The sequence below is a fragment of the Pinus tabuliformis genome, chromosome 6 (assembly GCF_031772625.1).
Source record: "Pinus tabuliformis cultivar Carrire ecotype Pingquan chromosome 6, CPIR1, whole genome shotgun sequence".
Classification (NCBI taxonomy): Eukaryota; Viridiplantae; Streptophyta; class Pinopsida; order Pinales; family Pinaceae; genus Pinus; species Pinus tabuliformis.
The window spans coordinates 405,058,805-405,083,926 of record NC_142292.1 but is presented as its reverse complement, the minus strand read 5'-3'; positions in this window follow the sequence as shown (position 1 = coordinate 405,083,926).

Below are 25,122 nucleotides of genomic sequence, written 5' to 3'. Positions count from 1 at the left end.
AGACTTGTTGATTAGTGCAGACACCATGCACAAGTATGTTGCTGGTACAACTGCACTCAAGAGAATGATGCACATTCTATCAAACAAGTTGGATAGAGGAGCCCGAGCAGTGTACCTGGAGGCTATGGATGCAAGAGTTCGTTCCCAAAAATATATCACCTTAGAGTACATGGACACCATCATGCACTACCGAGCTTGGCATTAGTTCGCTACTGTCAACCACCATGAGGATGTTGAAGAGTTGGTCTTCCAACTGTTGTCCAAGTCATAGTGATGTCTTACATGGCTTGATCAAGCCATTTTCTCTCACATGGGTACATGTGCATTGTAATGTAACATTTTTTCAACTATAAGTTCACTAGTCAATAGCTGGATGTAACAGTCATAGAGTAGATGAAGAGTCATGAGGGTAGTTGAACTATCACAAAGGTGAATGTCAAGGGCCACCACACCCTTTGCTATAAATAGTCCCTCATAACTCATTGTATAGGCTTTTGGTCAGTCAAGCTTTCGATAGGACTATCTTAGAGAGAGATTGGACAGTATTGTAATGAGCCTTGGCTTCTCCACTGCGCAGAACTAGTATATCTCTTTGGAGGAGTAGGTAGTTGTGTTTGTAACATTCCGCTGTCAGAACTAGTGGTTGGACATGGATGTATCATATGACTGGAACTTACACTTCTTAATATAACAGAGCCAACACGTTTCATACATATGTTGTATTGTATTTCAACTATATTTTTTACGCTAAATGATATATGTATCTGTTTGCTTATGCATGCATGTGAAACTATTTTCTATATTTGTATGTATGAATCTTTCTGAAAGGTGATGTTGGTTTAACCATCATTTTGGATTTCTAGCTTACTTTCATTCCATGTTGTGATGCATATTTACTCATGCATTCCCTTATTAACTCTATTCTATCACAGGTTTTGAAGGGGTGCACTCATCTCACCCTCCGTGTGTTAGAACCACTCATGCACCTTCCTTGATTGACTGCATATGTCACACCATTGCTATCAACAGGGACATCTTACTTTCCTGTGTTCGAAACCGTGGCCAAGGCATTACTGTACAACCCACTGCTGGGAATCCTACACCAAGAGGTCTGAGGTCAAATTGGGACTTCTTACTCGGGAGATCCCCTGACATGTTGGCTGGTCCAGTACCGTCAACAAGTTCCACTTCCTGAACTACACTTAGGGAGTTTAATCATATCATAGTATCTTTGTCACATGTTTACCTCGGTGGAACAGTTAGCTTGGGTAAATGTGAGAGGAGGGTGCTACATGTTCTTTCTCTCGAGCATGTTACAGTGTTGTGTCTATTGGATGATGCTATACTTGTAGAGTCTAAACCACCTTGTGACAACTAATAGAGGCCACCCCATCATATGAATCTCATGCATTTTAGAGCTATAGGGCCTCGTGGTGACATCTAATTTTCCCTTTGAAGTCCCCTCCATTTTTGGATCATCTCCCTCCCAACTAATGGTCCTCATCCTTTCAAAACATTATGTGTATTCAAGTGATGCATGCGTGGAAGGTCAACCTTCACATGATCAACTCCTGTGAATTTAATTGGTGGTTGTTTAGTTTTATCTAAATATTAACATCCTTATTTTTAGTAGAAAATGAGAGAACACTTAGAATTTGATAACACTTTGAGCCTCATGTCTCTGTAAGAGAGGTTTTTGTATTTAATGACACAATTTTTAAGTTAATACTCCAAATTTTGGAGAAGAATTCATTATCCTGTCGTTAAGGTGTCCTCAACATTTACTTGTCAAACTAGTAGATCATATACTTTGAGGCACATCATAGTCATTTTCAAAGAGGACTAGTAAACTCTATATTACAAGACCCTATCTCTAACCAAACATTAAATCTCTCTAAGTTTTGTAACAAAAAAAATCAAGAGCCTTACTAATTTGTTCCTACACTAGCTAATTTTGCAATCTCAATACCACTCTGGCTATTAAGCACACCACTCATGAACCATTCAAGCTAACTGAGATAATAAACAAGAAATAAATCATTTGATTAACCACAAACACTGCTCAAAAAGCTCCAAGATAAACCAAAGAATCACATAGGAAGTCTCATTGTTGTGAGAAAAAAGTTACTACTATGTTTATGCTACCTGACAACAAAATAACTTCACTTTGTACTTTGGAAAGAAAAATATTGTGAAAACAAAGCATGAACATGTGAATCCAAGAAACTTGCTCTGACCTTAATCACACAAGAAACATCAATCTTGAGATCTCATAGTTGACTTAAGCTTCAACCAAAAGGAATGAATCCAATCATACACAGTCAAAAGGGAACCAAGTTCAAGTAAGGGAAACAAAACATAAACCTTGCCTTTGAAACAAACTCTTCTTCACACTGACTTATGGAAGAATAAAAATTTCTTCTTTAACACCGATTAACAAGACATAAAAATATTTCTCCTTCTCGACAATCGAATGGTCTCTCTCTGTCTCCTCTTTCCACCTCTCGGGTTACTGTACAAAATAAAGTATTCAAATAAGATGTATTATAAATCACATTTATAAATCACCATTATGTTATTTCATTAAACCCTGAATATAATAGGAAGGATTCAAATGATTATAATAGGATAAGATATATAGATGACATGAGATACCAATTTCATTCCAAAAAATATTCCCATCCCAAACGCTGACCTGAATGAGAAGTTTATATGGATACAAAGAATTTCTACCATGGTAATAGAAAAAAGTGTTGCACGCATGCAGTGTAATGTAGAACACATTTGAATATAAATTATAGGCTTGGAATGGTAATAAAATGGATATTTTGTTTTTGAAGTGATTCATATTTTCTTTTATTAATTATGTTTAACAAAAAATAAAATAAGATATTCAAATTATTGTAATAAAAATTTATTTTTCAATATTATGAATTTTATTGGGCAATATTAAATAAATTTATTATTATAGTTCTTTCTCTCTCTCCTGAGAGAGAGAGTAAGTAATAAAAATGTTCACTCAACATTCATTACATACATTTGAAAGCACATTAATGATATTACTGTTAACACAATAATAACTACACGTTATGGTTGATTTTTAAAACATCAACATTAACACGATGCCAAAAGTAGGTGTCCATTCATAATTTTCTTTTACCTAATGGGTGTAACCCAAAGCTAAAATCGTATAAACAAACTTTGAATCATACATATACACGTATCATGAAAGGATTGTACATGAAAAAATAGTATTTGAACACAAAAAATTTCAAATAGACATCCACTCGAAAATGTGGCACAGACATCCTCTAGCAGACGTGGCACAAGAATAGCTTCTAGCAGCACCACCTTCACCATGATAATTCTAAACTTTTTGGTTGTGACATTTTGTTGTGCACCCATGCCCTTGGGAGGTGGTCACCCAAATGAAAGCATGAGAGAAACAAATAGAATATGAATGAAGCATGAGAAAACCAATAGAAGATGAATCATCATACCAAAAAGAATAAAAATATATTCCTCAAATGGAATGGATTAATGCATTCTAAAATAAATTTTGAAAATAAGATAAAGCTACCCCTCATTCAAATTTAATACAAAGTAAGGTGAGAATAATTCAAATTTCAAACATTCATTATGCCCCTAGTTTAGAATATAATTTGTGTAGCTTTGAGAAGCTATGTATATATTTGAGATAAAAAGTACAATATTTATGATGGAGGTCACAATAATAATAATATTATATCTTCAAGGATCATAAGCTTGGAGTGAGATTGATTGTCCTTTTCACAAAATCGACGAGGTCAAGGGTTCAGTTTCAATTTTTTTGATCCCTTTAAGGTTGAGCTATAATCAAGTTTACCAATTTACCTTGTTCACCATCCATGGATCATGAAGAAGTATTTGTTTGGTTCATTTGAGCATTTCCTTGACTAAATAAAAAGAAAAAAATTAATTATACGAGTTTTCATGAAAAAAGATAGATGTTTTCCCAGTTGATTCAAAGTGAAATTCCTCGTGTTTTGAATGTTTTCCTAGATTAGGGGCCCTGGTTGTGGCATCGGAGGTTTAGGCATTTAGGTTTTCATGATCTCTATTTACTTTGCAAGAAACATATGGTGAATGGGAATGGAACCCTAAAATAACATGCAAATAAAAACAATTACTATTGCTACCAAAACTAAGCTTAGGGTCACAAAAAAAATAAGGAAGAACACACTCTTTTCTTAATTGGAATAAACAAAAATGTAGGGGATCCAAATTTATGCAACAATACTTTATTTTAAATTGTACATTTTATTAATTTTCATGCATAATGCCTCAATGAGATTCAACTATTTTACAAGGTTAATATGCTTCATCAAAAAATTAAAATTAAAATGCTTGTTGGTTTAAGTCACAACCAAGTTTATATAAATTTGAATGGAAATATACAACATATTGATCAAAATAACCTCAAATTTTTTCCCTTCTCTATTTCCTTTTCCTTTGTTTTCCATCTCTTTTCCTTTGTCTCCCCTCCTTTTCTATTCTTCTCCTCTTCCACTATTTATCCTTCTTCTCCATGAATTCCTCATTCTTTTCCTCTCTATTGGCTTCTTCCTTTTGTGGGAGAATGAATTCCTCTCTAAAATTTGGAGTATTAAGTTAAAACTTGCACTCATAAAATCCAACAACGTTTCTTCTTACAGAGACATGAGGCTCAATTCTTAGAAACTTATAAGTGTTTCTCTCATTGTCGACCAAAACTAACGATGTCAGGAGTTCGATAAAACTAATCACCCACCAATTAAATTCACAGGAGTTGATCATGTGAAGGTTGACCTTACACAATCCCTGTTGTTGGGAAAAGTATCTATTCAGAACGCCCCTATCCCACTCTAAGGTGTGACAGTGCCTTAGGAACAAACAAGGAAAAACTACTTGAGTATTCTTCTTTATGAAATGTAGACGAAGAGGAAGGATAAACTAACCTGTGTCTTGCGCTAGTTTGTTGATCCAATCGCTCCTCTCTTCAATAGCTCCCAGCTCCCTGCTCCCTTACCGGCCTAGCTTCACCGAATTCCTGCAAGATCACAGAAGAGAGAAACTACACGAAGATATAGATTTACATTCATAAAAAGCTTAGGATCAGATTAAGCTAAACATGCAAATATAACAAAACATCATTGATACACAACATGTAGGAGAAACTCAAATAGTTTTATTGATATGATAAGAAAGTCCAAGAGGAGATACAACCAAGTGAGTCCTGATCCAGCATCTACCTCCCAGCAAAGGAATCCCTTCCTCACCTCCAACAAAGCATAAGTCACCCAATGCACTAATCTCAATCTCAAACCAACAGCAATTCTCTGCAAAGTACAAAATTCCAGCCTCTGGATCTCTGGGATGAGGGATCCATATATAGATGTAAGCAGAGAGGATGAGTCAGCTTATGTTTTGACTTGTGGCTTCTCTCTGTCAGTTCTTGCTTCCACTTGGAGACTAAGAGCCTCTTACTCATCACTGGTCGAATTGAGTGAGGCAAGTGTCATTGGAGAAGATTCTGGAAGCTTCCATTGTCTCTCCACCTCGTTGAATGACTCTGCCACTTGTCATTTCCCGCTCAACGCACCTGGGTAGTGCATTCAAGTGCGTTGCAACGCACCTAGATAGTGTATTTGGGTGCTTTGCAATGCAGGCAGCTAGTGGAGCATCTGAATTGATCCTGATTTGACTAGTTCTGAGTAGTTTTTGGTGGAGAACTTTTGGGAGAAGCAGTCATTGGTTGACCTTGTTCCTTTAGGGGCAGGAACAACACTTTTAGGGACTTTGGATCCCTTGGATTATGGACTTTTCATGCTCAAAGCTGTAAGGCACAAAAATGTCTATAACAGTTGCCCCCTAAAGTATGAGGTCGTTTATCAGGTGAAATGCTTTATTAGGAGGATCCGAAGTTCTTTCAATGCTGGGAGGAGACCTGTAATAAGATACAATACAATACATTATTTTTCATACTGTTTTCATGATCTAGCTGAGGCGGGCATTCCCATGCTCAACTTTATAAATTCATTTTTATGTACATAGGACAGACAATCGTCTGATGGTAGACTGATGATTCCGGTGAAATCATCATCCTTTTGGTAGGATGATTATCTATTCTGCAATGTTGTACATGTCAATGTCTTTATTTTTCCTGAATATATATCGCAACCCGGATGGATGAAACTAGATCCGGGGTCTTCAATCTCGTCCGATCTTCACTCTAAGTACAAGTCGATCCATGTGAGAAATGTTTTGAAGTCAAACATGGAAAGACATCGCTTGATTGCCAGCCAATGATGTAAACTGTTAACAAGCGCGAGAGGAATCACCGATAAGGATGATGACCCTCAAGGTACTTGTTGTGGCCAGCAACAACCCCCCCCCTAATTCAGCCTAATATCAGTCATGATGATAGATTGAATGGGGGACCCTTAGTTAATTTTCGAAAAACAAAGACTTCTTATGAAATTACAAGCATAAAACGTAGAAAAAGGTCCTTGGACGATTTAAGCCTAAAACTATGTTCATAAAAGCAAATCTCTAAGAGTGCATCACGAAAAAGATAAAAAAAAACACTTTCGTTCCCTCTCTATAAAAAACGCCAATATGCGCATCGCCTCGGCGTTGATGAACAACATCGCATCGCAATACACTAGCCTCCATAAAGAAAAACTTGTAAACCCGCCGACCTGCGATCGTGCGATCGCGCGATCGCACATCGCAGAAACTAGGCGAAGTACGTTGGCAAGCATTGAATTGTTGCGATCTGCGATATGACGATCTACGATGCTGCGATCACTGCCGTTTGCGATCGCGCGATATGCGAGGATGCGCTGGCAAGTCATAAAAGCACCTCGGTACGACTCTTTCGGGCATGCCACCCAAAGAAAATCCACTTACCATTACCTGACTTGGAAATTATGCGCATTCAATGTTAGTAATGAATTAGTTGTCAGTTATTAAGTGGCATGAAGACGCGTGCCTTAATGCGGATTTTGCTTCACGTAAGGTGGCGTATCTAATCTATCTCTTGCATTTAACGCCTTCCCATCACCTTTCTGATCGATCTTTCCATTTCGCTCTTAACTTGCAGGAGCAAAGCTCGAAGGCAAAACCGAACAGAAACGCTAAGCGAGATGGGGAAGAAGAACAAAGCTCAGAGCTCAGAGGCAAGGGAAAAGACCAAAGAGATGGCGCCCCTCTACACAGACACTGCATGCAATAAGGATGCGGGCATCTCAACCTGGGAAGGCATGTATAGGATATTGGAGGAAGAAAATCCGAGAATAATCAAAGTAACTCCTGCTGTCCCGGATGCATTACGTTCTTCAGAAGCTTCCCTGGAAGACCTAGCATGTTCTTTCCTCCACAGAATTGCAGCAAGGCCGAAGATCCTGCCATACACAGACATGATCAAATGGATACTAGATGATGCGGAGTTGCACCATAGACAGTTCAAAGCCCAGGGACATGGGATCGTAGCAACGTTTGCAGCTCAAGACCTAAGGCTCATGTATCATTTACCTGAGCCGCAAGCGACCTACAATGTAGAATTCGTTACGAAGTTTGTAGCAGAAAATCCCGACTTATCTGATACCACTAAGGAGTGGTCAAAAAGAGATGAACCATTGAAGAAAGATAAGAACGGTATGTATAGCACTGGTTCTCTTACTTCCCCGTACTGTTTTGCTGCAGCTATGCTCTGTAGAATATTCGGTAAGCCAGATATCAATAAATTTTCAACCGAATGGCTACCCCTGATCGATGCTGCAACTAACTCTGAGATAGTGGATTGGGCCAAAATCCTTTCTGACACTCTGTACACAACGGTCCTCCACTACCGTTCTAAAAGATCCCACTCCCAAAGAGTCTATCCGCCTTTCTATTTGTCTGCCTATATAATGGATTCTGTCTGTCTTGTATCCAAATTCCAACCATGGGTTGGCAATGGACTACCCAGGACCCATTGCCTATTCATGTCTATCATAAAATTCTGTGGGATTCCCAGTTCGCCCCCCATTTTTACCAGATTTGCCATGGACTTATATTACCCATACATAGGATAATATACAATAAAAATCCCCCAAGATGCTCTCCCGAGGCACAGATTGATATCATCTCCATCGCAAGATGGTTTGGGGAAGAATGGTTTACCTATATATGTGTTTTTGGAAGCACAATACCCCCGCATGTCCTACCGTTATATATCCCAGATAAATTGTTGGCCCGAGAAATCGCTTATCAGACTTGTTCTGAAGGTGGTTTAACTAAGGACCTAAAGAACAAAAAGAAGGCCATTTGGCCTTAATTCCCAGTCACGTGTGGGGTTTTCTCTTTATTCGATGTAGGGCACACTTTTGGTGAGGTGGAGAATGTGACGTGTCTCCAACTATTTAAACTCCCACCAAGGCCATTCGACCCAAATAAAGTTGCCCAGGAATTTACAACTAGCGTTAGGATAAGTGTGTTCTCTGGACAGAAAGATCTGTTTGACGATCTTTTTCAGGGAAAGAACTCGATCGAAGAAGTTTTGCAGGAAGCACGATCGAGGCTGTCCCCGGACGACTTCCGGAAATTCACATTGTATAGAGAGAGAAGGCTGGCTAACATTCCACTGGAAGGACTGCGGATAGCTGCCAGAGAACCGACTCCAAGCGTCAGCCTCAGTGAACACTCCAGTGCCTCCAAATCTGATTCCAGCGCCGTGCAAGAAATATCTCCAGATCTTGAAGAGTCTGTCCGCAAAGAAGAAAGAAACGAAGAAACAATCAAGGACACAGCTCAGTCAAGTTCGATGGCTCAGTAGCAAGTTGCCGCCTTGTCATCAAGAGAAGTTCCTCCCCCCGTCACCGAAGCACCTCTTGTTACAGTAGAATTAGATAAAGAATGGGAAACCTTCAATGAACTGATTAATCTTGAAGGTCAGGTCCCGAAAACACCTGTGGACAACACGCAGGTGGCGCAAGAGGTCCTCTCAACCATAGTCAGTAGCACCACAGAGATGGAGCATCTTCCTATCGCTCCATCCTCAGAACTTCTACTTAGCATAGAAGAGATCCCTCCACTGGACGTATTCTACAGCCCACAGCACAAGGCAGTTGTAAGGAGACAAAGAAAGAAAAGAAAGCTTGCGGATGCACTAGCTCAAGATGCTGAACACCTAGATGTCTTGTGGAAAGATCCGAATAGCAATCCAACCGAAAACCTCACCAAGTTGTCTCAGATTGCAGGAGCATATGCTTCTGCGACCATCGACAAGGCTTCTGAAGTCCAGCAACTTCTAAAAGACCGTGAGAGTCAAATACAACTGCTGCAACAACAGTTGCAACAAGCCAATATAAACGCTGAAGCTTCCAAGGAGCTTGAAAAACTACAAGAAGACTTTCGCCAGATGCAGCTGAGCCACCAAAGAAATATTGAAGAAAAGGAAAAGCAACTGCAGACGGTGCAAGAAATGCACAAGGATGAACCCAAGCTGACAGAATTTATTTTAGAGTCCATCAGCTTGAACGACCAACTGTCACAACAACAGGAAGACATGGTATGTAGAATATCACAGTGGAGGCATTTGTGTGAGCTGAGCGACAAGATCACCAGCCAGGTAGTGGAACTACGGAATGACTATGACCAGGCCAACAAAAGAATAACAGAATATCTGGCTTGGCAAAATGACGAGGAAGGGAAGAAAGAAGGGGCGCCTAAGATTAATGAAAATCACAAAGACTTGCTCTTCAACAAATGGGACGAGCAAATAACACAGGTGGAGCAGGCAGCAGAGTCAGCGGCAACACAAGCAACCATACTTATCGATTGTGTAAATGAAAATTTGCACAGAGCTAATTTGATTTCAGAATCCACCCCGGGATACTTACCAAGTGCGTTACAGCTGGAAGCAGAATGGAAGCAGAAAGCACAGGCGAACGGGAAGACAATTCAGGCATTGGCTAGGTTAAACTGGGAAAGTTACTGGACTTACTTAGTTAAGCCTCACAGCCAATGCATGACGGTAAGGTGCATCATGAACGCGGCCGAGAAAGTAGCGCCAGCTCTTATGGACGCTGTTTTCGCAGCCCAACTAAGCACGGAAGTCGGTCAACCGACTCTTCTCAAGCCCATGCTTGATAACTGCAATTTCAGGGACCAAATTAAGAAGTAATTTCAATTTAGAAAGTTGTTTTTCTTTTTGTTTTACTGAATTAGAAAAAGGGTGGTCATTTGAGAGCCGTATCCTAAATTTTGTAATAATACTATTGTTAGGATTAGATAGTAGTATTTGACCCCTTCTCATTGCATTGGAGAAGGGTCCAGAAATTTGTCAAAAACTTGTCCTCAGAACATGCACTTCTGCACCCTCAGAGGAGGTTTTGATGAATGGAAGGATCGTGATTTATTTATGTTTTCATTTTTATGTCTGTTACTGATGTTGCACTTCTGTACTCTTGGTAGACGTTAGAAGCAAGTAGAGGTAGATCTTTATTGTTTGAAGTCTATGAGTAAGAATTAGTCATTAATGGTACTTTTATCTCTTGATTAATTTCTGCTTGTATTCTTAAAGCGATATACAGCTGATATTGTTTGCATGCTAATGTATGAATATATAAGTTATCATTTGGCACTTCTGTATGGTGGATTTATCTATTCATGCTTAATATGCGAATGATTTGATTATGCGATGTGCTGTTCACAACCGCTCTGCCTAACTTCTTATGCAGAATGGTTTATCCTTATTGATTTATATTCTGATATCAGTTGAATGATCTTTATTACCAGCTGCTGTTAGAAATCTTTCTAGATCGCATAACAAAAGAAACATCCCGGGTTAATGTAAATTCTGTGTGTTGTTTTTCATTTGATTATAGTAATTTAGATTCAAGTTTGCAAGATAGATTTACAGTAGTTTTAGAACGTTTCTTAGAAGTAACCTAACCAAAATTCCATACACACACACATACACATCCCATGCATCGGGAAGTTGGTCCCGTTATCCCCAGTCGAACCTGCTACTCCAAACGGGCAAGGAGCCACCAACCAGGTTCCGGACTGGGTGGGTATCCCCCTTGTTGTTGACCCAACTTCGGGGCCCTCAACATTCCTGGCGCTAGAAGGAGGGCCTGAGCCTATTGTCTGTTGGAATATTTTTAAAACTAAAAGAGGATGTCTACTCACAGAATTCCCATTTGGAGTTGCATCCATGTTCCTACATCTTCCAACACTCCACCGGATGTGGTAAGACTATTATCTCAGGTAAAATTTAATGGTGAGAATAATTCTTCTGCATTTCATCATGCCTTACAGTTCATTCATAGAGTCTCTAGTGCTGATATTCAGAAAATTGACGAAGGCGTTTTATGCAGGATTTTTACTCTCACATTCACAGCAGAAGCTAGGAAATGGTGCAGAAACCTCCCAGCTGCATCAGTCCACAGCTGGGACCAACTCGTTAAAGCTTTCATCTTGGAATTTGATTGCTATGAATACGACCAGGTGTATGATGAAATCGACTATCTGCGAAAACAAGACGAACCCGTGAGGGATTTCAATATACGATTTCATGTTAAATGCCTACAATATGATCTTGAGGATGAGCTCACAGATGAAGAATCTTCGGATTGTGATGAGGTTTCCCTACCTCCTGTACCTGAACAAACATAATTTAGCCTAGGAGTTTTGCATGCTTTGACATCAAAAGAGGAAGGCAAAAGTACTGAAGAGGAAAGCACCCTGACACTAGAAGATGACTTTAAAATAAAGTCAAACAGTATTTTTTCGAATCAAATACTGATGCCAAGGTTAGATCCATCCACCGTTTCTCTTTCGAAAAGTATCGACGAAAAAAGGTATGATCTAAAGCCTAATACTTATTGTGGATCTGATGAACGAGATTTATTTAATGTTTTTAAATGCATTTTTCCAGATCCACACTTTTCTCTTTACCCTGATGTTTTTAGTAGTAACAATCTTCTCCCTCATAATATCAAGTCTATTCCATCAGAGGATTATTCAAACAAGACATCGTTGGGTTTCCGAAATAAAGAGATCAATATATCACAGCCTACGATTTATACCAAACAAGAGCTGCCTCATCTCCCTTGTCTAAAAACACATAATGAAAAAGAGGAACATAGGGAAAATGGTAAAGTCTTTTGAGATAATTGCTGTGATAACTGTGATAATGTCGAATTGTCACAAGTAACTCAATTAGGGTCAGATCATAAGAAACATCTTAAATCAGAAGCTATCCCATCTAACCCTCATCTCAAAGAAAAATCACATTTGAATATCCACGATGATGCTCCTATTTATGATTCATATACAGAGGAGGTCTCCATCCCTGATCGCAGTCATGATTTAATTCCTAATTCGCAGAACCCGGCCAGTTTTTGTGAAAAGCAGAAAGTTACAAGTAACTCCCAGACGTGCGACGCCACTGTATATACAACTACCCAATCTTTTCTTTTTCGCTTACATTCCTTTTATACAAAATCATACTTCTTTTTAAAACTCCAAAATTTTGATAGATTAGATTTTGGCGATTTATGTAAAAAAACTTTCATTTCAAGCGAGATCGCTAAAAATTCAGAATTAACAATCAACGGGTTACAAGCCATTGAAATTGAAGAACCTATTTCACGGTTCGGCTTGTTATCCTTACTATTGAAAGATCACCCATTTACAAAAGAAATTCATCCCAATTTTTGTGATCCAATAGGTATTCGGTTGGAAGAAACCTATCATAAGAAGATAAAATCAGACAAGATTCCAACTAGATTCACGGTTCCTTACCCCCTAACCAACAAGTTCTACCCAAGGGGAATTCAATTCATTTTTGTTATGATCGGGTGATCTATGCGGCTAGGAATAATAATGAATCATTGGTTCCATTGGAAATACCATTTTTCTTAGCTATTCCCTGTACATAATTAGAGTAGGAGTAGTGGTAATTTAGATAGGTTATTAGTTTACTTCCAATAAAGATAGGCAAAGTCAGTTGTATTCTCTACATGACCCTAGATAACAATTGCCTATCCAAAATAAATTTTGTTCTGGCTAAACAATATTTGACGGTTACTGAAGAAACCTTGTCTCTGTTAAAGATTTTGGAATTTCGGCTCTTATGAACAGCTAATCCTGTGGGAGTCTGGCCTTTATTATCAATAGATCTTTAACCCAGAGATGATGTTAAAGTTCAAACCCAGAAAATTTTAAAGAAAGTTATCTCGGTGAGGAATTCGTTTTAGATCAGCACAATGAAAGGTATCAATATTAGAATAAAGATTCTCTGTAAAAGCAACCATTATCAAAAGCAACCCTATCATTGTCGTCCAGAACTTTCTTAAGGAAATAGAATTTGACTTCCTCCCTGCTAAAGGAAAATGCAACGTTCAGAGAAATGACCCAGAAAGATGCTATATCTCAAAGAATAAGAGGTCTCATCACGAGCCGACTTATCATAATCACAGATGTTATAACTTGCTGACTTTGCCAAAACTGTCTACCAAAACAGGGCAACGACTCAAGATTGTTGCGATCAAAAGACAAGGGGTCTCATCACGAGCCAGCTTGTTGAGCAAAAGTATAAATCGAGTGAATGACTGTGTCATAATTTGGCCACCAAACCGAGACATTGTTCTTTAGAGAATAAAAAAGAAAAAAGCATCAGCAAAGGTATATTTCTTTTGAAAAAGTTGTTAAAAAACCCAAAGCTAGATAAAGGATCATTCCTGGATAATAGGTAACCCTGTCGAGGCTATGGACGCCTGTTGGCAGCAGTGGCTCTACCTGCGACAAAAGGGCATTCTTAAAAAGGGGTTGATACATAAGAGAACTCTTTATTTCTATGTCTTAACAAGACCAAGTAGTAACTGATCTAAACTCGGAAAACAACCTGGGAATGCAAGTAATTGAAATAAGATGGGGATAAAACAAAACATCATTGATGCTTTGAAGTATTGTTTGTTGTTATCTTTTTATAATAAAGTTCGAATTCCCTGAGAAAATTTTTAAAAAGAAAAGTCCGAAAACATCAATAGAAAAAGAGCAGAGATAACTGGTTCTCCCAAGTGAATCGCCAATTGTTGTGGCCAGCAACAACCCCCCCCTAATTTAGCCTAATATCAGTCATGATGATAGATTGAATGGGGGACCCTTAGTTAATTTTCGAAAAACAAAGACTTCTTATGAAATTACAAGCATAAAACGTAGAAAAAGGTCCTTGGACGATTTAAGCCTAAAACTATGTTCATAAAAGCAAATCTCTAAGAGTGCATCACGAAAAAGATAAAAAAAACACCTTCGTTCCCTCTCTATAAAAAACGCCAATATGCGCATCGCCTCGGCGTTGATGAACAACATCGCATCGCAATACACTAGCCTCCATAAAGAAAAACTTGTAAACCCGCCGACCTGCGATCATGCGATCGCACATCGCAGAAACTAGGCGAAGTACGTTGGCAAGCATTGAATTGTTGCGATCTGTGATATGATGATCTACGATGCTGCGATCACTGTCGTTTGCGATCGCGCGATATGCGAGGATGCGCTGGAAAGTCATAAAAGCACCTCGGTACGACTCTTTCGGGCACGCCACCCAAAGAAAATCCACTTACCATTACCTGACTTGGAAATTATGCGCATTCAATGTTAGTAATGAATTAGTTGTCAGTTATTAAGTGGCATGAAGACGCGTGCCTTAATGCGGATTTTGCTTCACGTAAGGTGGCGTATCTAATCTATCTCTTGCATTTAACGCCTTCCCATCACCTTTCTGATCGATCTTTCCATTTCGCTCTTAACTTGCAGGAGCAAAGCTCGAAGGCAAAACCGAACAGAAACGCTAAGCGAGATGGGGAAGAAGAACAAAGCTCAGAGCTCAGAGGCAAGGGAAAAGACCAAAGAGATGGCGCCCCTCTACATAGACACTGCATGCAATAAGGATGCGGGCATCTCAACCTGGGAAGGCATGTATAGGATATTGGAGGAAGAAAATCCGAGAATAATCAAAGTAACTCATGCTGTCCCGGATGCATTACGTTCTTCAGAAGCTTCCCTGGAAGACCTAGCATGTTCTTTCCTCCACAGAATTGCAGCAAGGCCGAAGATCCTGCCATACACAGACATGATCAAATGGATACTAGATGATGCGGAGTTGCACCATAGACAGTTCAAAGCCCAGGGACATGGGATCGTAGCAGCGTTTGCAGCTCAAGACCTAAGGCTCATGTATCATTTACCTGAGCCGCAAGCGACCTACAATGCAGAATTCGTTACGAAGTTCGTAGCAGAAAATCCCGACTTATCTGATACCACTAAGGAGTGGTCAAAAAGAGATGAACCATTGAAGAAAGATAAGAATGGTATGTATAGCACTGGTTCTCTTACTTCCCCATATTGTTTTGCTGCAGCTATGCTCTGTAGAATATTCGGTAAGGCAGATATCAATAAATTTTCAACCGAATGGCTACCCCTGATCGATGCTGCAACTAACTCTAAGATAGTGGATTGGGCCAAAATCCTTTCTGACACTCTGTACACAGCAGTCCTCCACTACCGTTATAAAAGATCCCACTCCCAAAGAGTCTATCCGCCTTTCTATTTGTCTGCCTATGGGTCCTTTCTATGGGACGAGCAAATAACACAGGCGGAGCAGGCAGCAGAGTCAGCGGCAACACAGGCGACCATACTTATCGATTGTGTAAATGAAAATTTGCACAGAGCTAATTTGATTTCAGAATCCACCCCGGGATACTTACCAAGTGCGTTACAGCTGGAAGCAGAATGGAAGCAGAAAGCACAGGCGAACGGGAAGACAATTCAGGCATTGGCTAGGTTAAACTGGGAAAGTTACTGGACTTACTTAGTTAAGCCTCACAGCCAATGCATGACGGTAAGGTGCATCATGAACGCAGCCGAGAAAGTAGCGCCAGCTCTTATGGACGCTGTTTTTGCAGCCCAACTAAGCACGGAAGTCGGTCAACCGACTCTTCTCAAGCCCATGCTTGATAACTGCAATTTCAGGGACCAAATTAAGAAGTAATTTCAATTTAGAAAGTTGTTTTTCTTTTTGTTTTACTGAATTAGAAAAAGGGTGGTCATTTGAGAGCCGTATCCTAAATTTTGTAATAATACTATTATTAGGATTAGATAGTAGTATTTGAACCCTTCTCATTGCATTGGAGAAGGGTCCAGAAATTTGTCAAAAACTTGTCCTCAGAACATGCACTTCTACACCCTCAGAGGAGGTTTTGATGAATGGAAGGATCGTGATTTATTTATGTTTGCATTTTTATGTCTGCTACTGATGTTGCACTTCTGTACTCTTGGTAGACGTTAGAAGCAAGTAGAGGTAGATCGTTATTGTTTGAAGTCTATGAGTAAGAATTAGTCATTAATGGTACTTTTATCTCTTGATTAATTTCTGCTTGTATTCTTAAAGCGATATACAGCTGATATTGTTTGCATGCTAATGTATGAATATATAAGTTATCATTTGGCACTTCTGTACGGTGGATTTATCTATTCATGCTTAATATGCGAATGATTTGATTATGCGATGTGCTGTTCACAACCGCTCTGCCTAACTTCTTATGCAGAATGGTTTATCCTTATTGATTTATATTCTGATATCAGTTGAATGATCTTTATTACCAGCTGCTGTTAGAAATCTTTCTAGATCGCATAACAAAAGAAACATCCCGGGTTAATGTAAATTCTGTGTGTTGTTTTTCATTTGATTATAGTAATTTAGATTCAAGTTTGCAAGATAGATTTACAGTAGTTTTAGAACGTTTCTTAGAAGTAACCTAACCAAAATTCCATACACACACACATACACATCCCATGCATCGGGAAGCTGGTCCCGTTATCCCCAGTCGGACCCGCTACTCCAAACGGGCAAGGAGCCGCCAACCAGGTTCTGGACCGGGTGGGTATGCCCCTTGTTGTTGACCCAACTTCGGGGCCCTCAACAGTACTGCAGTAAAATTCACGTGGTGTGAATAAAGGACTTGGCGTCAAACACCACGCAAAATCTTTCGGTCGAAGGTCATTGATGTATACCTGTCGCCGGAAGTGAGAAACTTGCCATTGAGGCATGCAAGCTTCAAAGTACTGAATGGGGTGTTCCTAGATCAAATTCTTGGATAATGAGCTGATGTCCACAAGAAGCGATCCGTGAAAGGAGGGCCTTAATGAATCCCACATCAATGACACGGAATGGAGCAAATGATTTTGATGGAGGTGAAAACAATCTGATGATATATGGTTCAGGGTGGCGGTCATGAAAGAATGAAGTATAATGTATGGCAGTGGATGGGACATGGTTGACTTCTCTGGATGACTTCTCTTGAACATGTCGGCGACACTTATGTGATGGATCGGTAGCATTTACCCCAAATGTGGATGGTATGGCGAGACCATGGTGATGTGACTGGTGAATGAAACAACCCAACCCGACTCAGGCATGGAGTGGAAGTGTTATGTTCAAGAGCGACTTGCTACCAATAAAGACTTTTTGAGTTTCTTCCCAATTTTTCCCCAGTCATTGCTGACCAGTACCTCTTTATTTTTGTCAAGCTTGAGGAGGATAACATATGCTTGTTCTATAATTTGCCCTTCGGGCAAACCCATCGCTATGTTTTAACGAGCCTAGCGATAGTGAAACTCGTTCTCGTCTAAAGACAAGTTTGTCGCTATTAATTTTTTTAACGAGTCTAACGACAAAGATAACTCGGTCCTTTTCATTTTTATAGAGTCTGAAAAGGTACGTAAAGTTAACTCCGGAATTCCTTTTTCGTCATCTAATCCCTTAAGTCCGAAAAAGTATAAAACAATACAGAAGGGATGGATTTTCGATAGTTTTAACGAGCCGAACAAAACAAGCGCTCGATCTTTTTGTGCAATAATCCCTCAGGTCCAAAAAGATTAAAATCTAGAGGAGGGATAGCTCTTCCGGTCGCTTTAACGAGCTGGAAGGCCAAAACTTGGCAATATTTTCATATTTTACGAGTCAGATGAAAAGAGCTTAAAGAAGACTCGTCTTTTGAGGAACGAGTGATAAAATGGGTCGCAGCTGATTCCAGGTAAGGGTTCGAATTTTCCAAGCACGGCAGTGTCACAAGGATGGCTAGTGAAATGACTCTTCGCAGCTGTTCCTCAAAATGGGTAAACAATCAAATGGAGGTGAATGATCTACCAATGGAAAAGTGGAGGTGACGGTGCAAACACGACCAAGGATTTAATGGCTGAAATGTTACATTCACGATGGTTATTTACCAGGGGATAGTTCATTTTTTAACGAGCTTAAACGCGGGTGGAAACATTTGCTCGGTGCGGGTTTATTTTTTAACGAGCTTGAACCTTGCGGTAACACTGCTCGATGATAAGTTTGTATGCCCCCATCATAATAATGCAAAATGAGGTGCATGCCCCCCAAGCTTCATTGCATTCAACTCGGTGGTTGGAATGAAGGTTTACCTTTGAGATTTGAAAAGGGGATTTGTTTCATTTTTTAATAAGGTTGACATAGTAAAAGAACTATCCTCATGACTCATTGTTTCATTTTTTAACGAGGTTGACAAGAGATAAGAACTGTCCTCGGAGTCCAAATACATCAGATATAGAAGGTTTCATATTCCATTGTGGCCACTTCCGCCAGATTACTCTGAGGCGGTAGGGCAAAAGTACCCATTAAGGCAGGGTCTTTTAGGAGACCTACTCCGATATTTTGGAGTGAATGATTGCTTCCATGGATCATTGGAATGCTTCCAGTAACTTGAGAACCATTGGGGAGGAAGTTTTGCTGATCGACAATTGTAATCCCTCCTTGAGAGGGAAATGCAATCTTTCTGAAATAGGTCGACACAACAGCTACCGTGGCATATATCCATGGTCTTCCTAGTAGGATGTTGTAATCAAGATTCCCATCTATGACTTCAACATCTATTTCTACTGTTTTTCCTCCTAGTTCAACTTTCAAGTTATTTAGGATACCATATGGGGTATATGTCCTTCCGTCGAATGCTTTTAACGTCGTCGCAGACCGTGACAAGGTTGGAGATCCTAAAGTTTTCCAGCAGCTCATCGACATAATACATGTAGATGCCCCCTCATCAATAATTGTTCGATGAACAGTTTTGTTGAGGGCTTTCTCTTGAATAAGGAAAGCTAGTTGAGCTGGTAACTGAGGGTCATATCCTTTATGATCAAAGGATACAAGATTGGAATCCTTAGGATCAACCCCACCAATGGTTGATAACAAAGCTTGCCTTTGGGATGGGCAATTTTGTAGTACTTCAAGAGTCGACATAGCAGATGGCGATTGGGCCAAATCTTCCACTATGTTATAATGCTGCGCCGCTCTAGCGCGAGGATTAAATGTCGACTTGTGTACTACTCCTTTTGGCGGTTTTATTGTTAATTCAGGAATGATGGGTGGTACAACTTCTGTCGAAGTTGTTGTCGAACTACTTGGTTGATCTTTATCCTTGTCGTTCGACAGCTGCGGATTCCCGTAATCTTTGTTCCTTGTCGCAATCAAAGCATCATTCTGCTGTTTCGAAATTGACAACATTAGCACTTGAGACGGGGAAGCATTTCCACTATCAACCAGATTTTGTCTTGGATTTGGAAACGGATCAGTCAACACAACTGAGGTTTTTAAACTTTTAAAGAATTTCTTAAGCTCAGCTCTGTATGGACAATCTGCAGTCCAATGATCCTCATCGCATATGTAGCATGGATTTTTTGGTTTCCTATTTCCAGGAGGGTTTGAAGAAGTTTTTTCAGGAGATGACTCATCCTGTTTCTTCTTCTTCCCTTTGCCTTTCTTCTTCTTGCTTCCTCTTTGTTTGGTTTCTTTGCCCTTATCTGCTGATACGACATTTACTTCCGAAGCAAGAAGTTCGTCTTTTGCATTTTGATCTGAAATCTTACGGGCCTTCTTAGATGTAGCCTTTGTCGATTTCGTGTCTGTTTTTCCAATCACGCCATCGCCGGCGTGAGAGTCATTGTTCGATTTAGGAGGAGGAGGAATTGAGAATTCCGGTCTAGGGGCATCGGGTATTTTGTCGTAGAGCGTGCCGGACTGAGTATAAATCAAGTCTAGATATTGCGCACGAGCTATAACTTGCTCTTATGTTACGAATCCCCCCTTTGCCACATCTTCTGTGATGGAAGGTAATAACAACTTGATAAACCATTCAGCTAATAGCTGATCGGGAACGTACATTTTTACCATCCTGCGATGACGTCGCCACTCATGTATATGATTAGATATGTGAGTGGCCGTTGTCTGCTTGAAGTTGGTTAGGAGTTCCGTTCCCGTTTCATACCTTATCGGTAATTGAAAATGGGTTAAGAAAGTCGTGGCTAAGGTACTGAAGTTGTCGAACGAAGCTCTAGGCAATTCAATATACCATTTTGTCGCTGGACCCGTTAACGTCCTCTGAAAAAGGCGAAGCCTTATCGAATCATCGTTTAGGGTGTTTGATGAACACCATAGATGAAATGTCATCACGTGATTCGATGGATCTTCACCTGGATTTCCATTAAATTTAAGAATATCTGATGGAAGTTTATGAGGGATCGCTGGCCACCAAGGGGCGTAAGCAATTGGATCGTTTGTTAACCGGTGTAAATCAGGTAACTCTAAAGTTGCCACGAATGGTAACTGTTGATTCAGGTTAGGTGAAGCATACCCAGGATATGATGGAATTGCCTGAGCAGTTGGCCTTTGCATACCAGGATAATGTAGTTGATGCTGGTACGACTGATACGGTTGGTGGACATGACCATTGTAAAGTGGTTGATTTTGACCGTTTTGAATGTACGACTGTCCACTGTTCGCAAAGATCTGCTGCTCAGAACCTTGGTATACTTGTTGGAATTGTGGTTGCTGGTATTGCACCAGCCACGGTTGTGAAGCCATGTTCTGTTGTGCTATACTAACCGTTGGACCAAGGTGTGGGGTAATTGTACCCGTTTGGACCTGTGTCGCCCCACCAGTCGGCGATTGTGGTTGAGTCACAGGGTCAAGGGGCTATTGCATTACAACCTGAGAAATCTGAGGTTGACATACAACAGGCAGCATTTGAACTTGTGACATTGTCACAATAGCTGGTGTAGTCGGGATGTTCGACATAGGTACACATTGTTGCATAGAATACACAACCCTTGGTTGTTGGGGTAGTATAGGTACCCAACCACTTGATGTAACTCCAGTATAACCTGAATACTGTTGTGAACTCCCGTATGGATATCCTCCTGGAGGGGGTAATGAAAGGGCATACTGCCCCCCATACGGTGGTAATCCGGAACTCAAGGGGATTGTCTGCCCTTGGGGACTGGATTGCCCAAATTGACCTCCAAATGGATCAATTTGGCGAGTCTCAACATAAGAGTTGCCGGATATTATTCCGGAGGAACAAACAAGAACGGACCATACTGTCGAAATAGCCCCTGGATGGACTCCTTCTAGCGGTTGTGAGCTAGTCGGGACAGATGGTACGCCGACAAACATTGTCGGAGTGACGGCAGGGAGTTCTGCTGTCGCTGTGTCAGTCGACACAGTCCTAGATGTTGACGGTTGTTCAGACATTTTGAGTCTATCCAAAAGATTACCTAGCGATTCTACAGGAACTTCCATTGGTGGTAGACTAACTTCTGATGTCGAAGGAAATAGAGTGACCCTGACTCCAAAATGTGTTGGAGTACTTGCTTGCGGATCTTCTACAATTTCCTCTATCACAATCAAACCAGGTGGAAGGGGAAGACCGTCAGGTCCGTAAAATATTTCTGGTGCCGAAGAAGGGGTTGAATCGACAGCGACAGATGTTTGAAGAGCAAGACTCTCCGAACCGGTTGCAGATGGAACTGGTTCAATAACACAAGTGTTTGCTCTCAGACTAGGATCAGTATCACTGTCCCTCTGTGGCTATTGAACTTCTTCTATAGAGGCAGGGTTTCCAGAAATGTTTGGAGTAACCGGAATCCCAGATGTTGTTGGAACACTTGTTCTAACTTTAATAGGAGATTTCGAACCGGTTAAACGAGTTCGCTTTGTCCGTACTGTTTTCGATTTCGGAGACAAAGACGGTTGACTCGTCAGCCTCCACGAACAACGGGGTTTCAATTGACTTTCTTCCACGATTGCGGATTACTCGATCAACTAAAATACAAAAGGGGAAATATGTTTCCAAATTAAATGAATTTTAGACGCTTTAGACACAACTTGTTTTTTTAGTTTTTAAGAGTCGAGAAAAAACAAAAGATGACTCTAGTCTCCTTCGATTTTTAATGAGCCTGAAGTGACAAGTGCTCAGATGGACCTTTTCTGTTAAGGAGTCTGAAAAGGAATGAAAGGGACTACTCTGGAGTTCTAGGTAGAGGGTGTGCCAAACCAATCGCAAAACCGCAGAATACTTTTTAAGGTACGGGCGGTCAATCTTCCCGAATGCTGTGTTCAGTGCATTGCGATCAGTAGGGCGGTCGACACGGCTTCCTATGGATAAAGGTTTTATGCCTATAGGGGTCTCCCAATATATACTCGATGGTACGTGGGAGCACAATCCATACTGGCACTTATCATCTCACAGTGGAGGAATCACCCAACCAATAGTGAGGACAACAGTTACCAGGCTTTACGACGCCGGAACACGTCTCTAGCCTAGACCACTATGTTGTGCGTTAAGTTACAAAGCGTTGTTAAGTTCATTCAATTTATTTTAGGTTGATCTTTCTTAGAAGTTTGCCTTTTTGGATCACCACGAGATGTAGATACAATTCCTAAATGCAGTCTAAAGATGATAAGCAAGCTTTTATCTCTTTTCAACAATGAAAATCCTAGCTACAAGGGGAAAAGAAAGACACAATCTTTTCTCAAAGAGCATAGAGCACACTGTAAATGCACTTTTCCTAAATCAAACCATATAAACTGTCAAAATGCAAATGCACTTGTGCATGTATTTGTTTTCACTTTCTTAATATTGATACCTAAAAAGAAAGTTGTTGTACAAACTTGAATTCGATTTCAAGTGAAAACACAAGCAAGATTCTTTTTGAAATCAAAAAGACGATTACGACACTTTATGATTTTGAAGTAAACACTTATTTCGACACTAGAAATTCACAAATTCAAACCAAAAGACAAAAGTAAAAGCGCAATCAACTGTCAACAGCAAACAAACTTACTCCTAAGATCAAAACGACACTTACGACAGGTCTAGATCTAAGGGCGACAGTATGACTAGTTTACTTTTGTAATGGGAAACTGCAAATGATGTAACAAATACACAAAAACAAATACAGTTTCTTTTATACAACTGAGGCAGAATTAAGGCAAAGAAAAGGGGTTTTCAGATAGGTACACACACTGATAACAGGCTGCAAAAATCAGAGATAAAACTGAACAAAATGAAGCAAAGAACCACAGCTGCACAGGGCAAAGGCTGATCAGCGCACCTGTTGCACAAAGAAACTGAATTGCAGCGCAGGTAGCCCTCTCGGGACCTACGTTGAAATGCAGAACCTCTTCACAGAGCCTGCGCTGAAGCAGAAACGAGAATTTTCTCTAGGTTCTGGGTCACGGTTTGCAGTTTAATCTATGGTTTTTGGCCGGATAAAAGCTATCAGTAAGGTACAATTAGAGGGATGATTTAAAGGAGGACTAAGAGCTATCACAAAGGGCAGTTAGAGCATTTGTGGATCAGTTGTTCAGATCATAAACAGGCCCAGCGAATGGACTAGAGTAGCAGATCTCTACTTTGCATTTGTAAATGGCAAATGCAGTTCGATTCGCCACTCCTAAGTTTATGAGAAGAACAATAATAGAAACACAAATAAACTAACTAGATACGCTCCCCAGCGGAGTCGCCATTCTGTTGTTGGGAAAAGTATCTATTCAGAACGCCCCTATCCCACTCTAAGGTGTGACAGTGCCTTAGCAACAAACAAGGAAAAACTACTTGAGTATTCTTCTTTATGAAATGTAGACGAAGAGGAAGGATAAACTAACCTGTGTCTTGCGCTAGTTTGTTGATCCAATCGCTCCTCTCTTCAATAGCTCCTAGCTCCCTGCTCCCTTACCGGCCCAGCTTCACCGAATTCCTACAAGATCATAGAAGAGAGAAACTACACGAAGATATAGATTTACATTCATAAAAAGCTTAGGATCAGATTAAGCTAAACATGCAAATACAAAAAAACATCATTGATACACAGCATGTAGGAGAAACTCAAATAGTTTTATTGATATGATAAGAAAGTCCAAGAGGAGATACAACCAAGTGAGTCCCGATCCAGCATCTACCTCCCAGCAAAGGAATCCCTTCCTCACCTCCAACAAAGCATAAGTCACCCAATGCACTAATCTCAATATCAAACCAACAGCAATTCTCTGCAAAGTACAAAAATCCAGCCTCTGGATCTCTGGGATGAGGGATCCATATATAGATGTAAGCAGAGAGGATGAGTCAGCTTATGTTTTGACTTGTGGCTTCTCTCTCTTAGTTCTTGCTCCCACTTGGAGACTGAGAGCCTCTTACTCATCACTAGTCGAATTCAGTGAGGCAAGTGTCATTGGAGAAGATTCTGGAAGCTTCCATTGTCTCTCCACCTCGTTGAATGACTCTGCCACTTGTCATTTCCCGCTCAACGCACCTGGGTAGTGCATTCAAGTGCGTTTCAACACACCTAGACAGTGTATTTGGGTGCTTTGCAACGCAGGTAGCTAGTGGAGCATCTGAATTGATCCTGATTTGACTAGTTCTGAGTAGTTTTTGGTGGAGAACTTTTGGGAGAAGCTGTCATTGGTTGACCTTGTTCCTTTAGGGGCAGGAAAAACACTTTTAGGGACTTTGGATCCCTTGGATTATGGACATTTCATGCTCAAAGCTATAAGGCACAAAAATGTCTATAACAATCCCTTTCTTAAAATCATGCATCACTTGAATATTCATAATGTTGTTAAAGGATGAGGAGCATTACATGGGAGCAAGACATTCCAACAATGGAGGGGACTTGAAAGGGAAAATAAAATATCACCATAAGAACTTATAGCTCTAAAATGCATGAGAATCATATGATGGAATGGCATCGATT